This window comes from Neomonachus schauinslandi, chromosome X (assembly GCF_002201575.2).
Source record: "Neomonachus schauinslandi chromosome X, ASM220157v2, whole genome shotgun sequence".
Lineage (NCBI taxonomy): Eukaryota > Metazoa > Chordata > Mammalia > Carnivora > Phocidae > Neomonachus > Neomonachus schauinslandi.
Window position 1 is genome coordinate 53,156,350 of NC_058419.1, and position 4,074 is coordinate 53,160,423.

Sequence of the window (4,074 nt, forward strand, 5' to 3'; positions counted from 1 at the left end):
GATGCCTCATATAAATGGAATCATAGAGTATTTGTCTTGTTGTGACTTAGCATAATATCCTCAAGGTCCATCCCTGTAGCAGGTGTCAGAATTCCCTCCCCCCTTTTTTTCTGTTCATTGGTCTGGCTGAAGATGTGTCAATTTTGTTTATCATTTCAAAGGAACAGCTATTAATTTTATTAATATTTTCTGTTGTTTTTTAAGTCTCTATTTCATTTATTTCCACCTATTCTTTATTATTTACTTCCTTTTAGTAACTTTGCCTTTATTTCCTTTTCTTTTTCTAGTTTCTTTAAATGTAAACTTAAATTATTTATTTGAGACTATTCTTGTTTCTTGATGTAGGCTTGTATTCCTATGAACTTCCCTCTTAGAATTGCTTTTGTTACATCCCATAGAGTTTGGTTTGTTGTATTTCCACTTTTATCTGTCTCAATGTACTTTTTAAATTTCCTCTTTAATTTTCTCATTGATCCATTGGCTATTCAGTAGCATGCTATTTAATCTCCACATATTTGTGATTCACTTTCAGTCTGTGTGTGTCCTTAGATCTGAAGTGAGTCTCTTGTGGCAGCCTATAGATGGGTCTCATTTTTACATCTATTCTGTCACTCTGTGTCTTTTGATTGGAGAATTTAGTTCATTTGCATTTAAAGTAATTTTTGATAAGGTATGCATTTTTGCCATTTTGTTGTTTTCTGTTTTAATAGTTCCTCTGTTCCTTTCTTCTCTTGTTCTCTTTGTGGTTTGATGAATTTCTTAAGTGTTATGTTTTTATTCCTTTTTCATTATTTTTTGTGCATTTACTGTAGGTTTTTGTTTTGTGCTTACCATGAGGTTAATATAAAACAGTCTAAATACAAAGTAGTCTATTTAAGTTAGTGTGCATTCTGGAAACTATATTTTTACTCGCCCCACCATGTTTTATGTTTCTGATGTCATAATTTACACCATTTTATTTTCTGTATCCCTTTTACTAATTATTGTAGATATAGTTAATTTTACATCTTCTGTTTTCTAAACTTCATACTAGCTTTATAATTGGTTATTTCAATAACTACTAAAACTTTGCCTTTACTAGTGAGATTTTTACTTTCATGTTTTCTCATTATTATTTAGTGCCTTTTCAGTTTAAAGAAGACCTTTCACATTTCTTTTTTTTTAAATTCCAGAATATTTTACAGTTTCATATTAGTTTTAGGTGTACAATATAGTGATTCAACAATTCTATACATTACTCAGTGCTTATCACAATAAGTGTACTCTTAATCTCCTTCACATATTTCACTTATTCCCCACCAACCTCCTCTCTGGTAATCAACAGTTCTCTATAGTTAGGAGTCTGTTTTTTGGTTTGTCTTTTTTTTTTCTCCATTTATTCATTTGTTTTGTTTCTTAAATTCCACATATGAGTAAAATCATATTGTATTTATCTTTCTCTGACAGACTGATTTCACTTAGCATTATACTCTCTAGATCCAACCATGTTGTTGCAAATGGCAATATTTCTTTCTTTCTTATGGCTGAGTAAAATTCCATTCATCTATTGATGGACACTTGGGCTGCTTCCATAATTTCGCTATTGTAAATAATGCTGCAATAAGCAGGGGGTGCATATATCTTTTTGAATTAGTGTTTTTGTGTTCTTTGTTTAAATACCCAGTAATGCAATTACTGGGTCATATGGTAATTCTATTTGTAATTTTTTGAGGAACCTCTATAATATTTTCCAGAATGGCTGCAGCAGTGCACAAGTGTTCCTTTTTCTCCACATCCTCACCAACACTTGTTTCTTGTGTTTTGATTTTAGCCATTCTGGCAGGTTTGAAGTGATATCTCATTGTAGTTTTGATTTGTATTTCCCTGGTGGTGAAAATTTTAGATTTTATTAATATTATAGTTCTCACCTCATTTTGTGACCTTACTCCTTTGTTTCTATGACTGTTTTGTTAAAGACTGGGCAACCTCCATGAATTCATCTAAGGTTGTCTGTTAAGTGCCTTCCATCACCTTATCCACTTGAGCCAAAGAAGGGCAGATCCATAGTTGCCCTAGTGGTAAATAGAATGGGAACATGTGGAAGTGGTAAAACAGCAGAAGTGAGTGATGATAGAGTGAAGTATATAGAGAGATAAAACATCATTAATAAGAATTGGATGGGGCACCTGGGTGGCTCAGTTGGTTAAGTGTCTGCCTTCAGCTCAGCTCATGATCCCAGGACCCTGTGATCCAGCCCTGCTTCAGGGTCTCTGCTCAGTGGGGAGTCTGCATCTCACTCTCTCTCTGCCCCCCCCACTTGTGCTCACATGCGCATGCACACACGTGCACTTTCTATCAAATAAATGAATAAATCTTAAAAAAAAAAACAATAATTGGATCAAATTTTCCATAGTTTCTGTTAGAGTGGAATGGCACCTTCCAATTTCTCTGGATTCCCTGAGGAGAGAACTTTTTAAACACATTCCTGGCAGCTCTGCACTCCTTTTAATCAGTCTGCACCACATGAGTTGGAATGACTCATGTAATTGGTGAACAAATGCTATGCTTGGCTAAGCTTCTTCCTCCTTTTTGAGAATGCGCTTGCCTGCAGGGAGACATAACGTGTTCTTGCTTCTACAGGGAAGAGGTCCTGTTCTGGTTCCATTCTGCTATGAATCAGTGAATTCACTTGTCTGATTCCAGGGTTTATTATTAATAAGTCCACCTGATTAACAGAAGTGAAGCTGCATCCTTCCACTTATACTTTATAAGTAAATTATATAAAGGTGATATTTTGCCTCTCTACCTCCATCTCCTGTGTTTTTTAAATTTTTGTTTAGAAGCCGGGCAGGGAGCTTCTCAGAGATCTCGAGTATAAAGAGGGTGCAATAAAATTTTCAAATGAATAACAAATTTTACGGTTGTCTTTATAATCACTACTAAAATTTAAAAACTTAAAGACTAGATATCAATTTTAACTATACATTCTGCAGAAAATCTCAGAAAAGTAGCATCTCCTACATATAAAAAATTGGAGAGTTCAAATAAATGCTGATTCTGGAATTCAAATCACTCTATCATTTGAACTTTGACTTGTTGAAATTTCACATATTTCATAGGTAAATCAAGTATACAGTAAGGATGTATTTGGTTGAGAATGTGCTATTGTTTATTAATATTTTAAAATAAAGGGGGAATAATTAAAATATTAGAGAGATATTTGGTTCTTTTTTAAAAAAAACTATCTGAGAGAGAGTGAGAGTGAGCGAAAGAGAGAGAAGGAGCAGGGGGAGGGGCAAAGGGAGGGGGGAAGCAGACAACCCACTGGGCAGGGAGCCTGATGTGAGGCTCAATCCCAGGACACCAGGATCATGACCTGAGCTGAAGGCAGACACTTAAACGACTGAGCAAGCCAGGCACCCTGAGATATTTGGTTTTTAATGGAGATAACTTTAAAGAATGATTTTACAGTACTCCAGAATATGAACAAATATAGCCTCCCAAATTACATAAATTTAAATTAAACAGTAGATATATGAGGACAGGAAGATGGTGGCACAGTACAAGTACCCCTGTTTCACCACATCCCATGAATACAAATTAGTAAACATCAAATCATCCTAAATATCTCCCAGAAATTGACTTGAAGACTGCAAGAACAAATTCCACAAATACAGGGAGAGAAGTGGCCACCCAAAAGAATGTAAGAAGTGTTTCAATATAGGGAAAGCCTATATAAGGCTAGCAGATTTTTCAATAGAAACTTTGCAAGCCAGAAGAATGTCATGATTTATTCAAAGTGCTGAATGGGAAAAATCTAGGTAACTTTATTTATTTATTTATTATTTATTTATTTATTTATTTATTTATTTATTTATTATAAGCAAGGGACAGATGGGGGAGGGGCAGGGGGAGAGGGAGAGTGAGAATCCCAAGCATGCTCTACGCCCAGCATGGAGCCTGATGTGGGGCTCAATCCCACAACCCTCAGCTCATGACACAGGCTGAAATCGAGTCAGATGCTTAACTGACTGAGCCACCCAGGTGCCCCTAAAATTTTGTTATTTTGTTCATCACAGAATTTTTGGATCAATT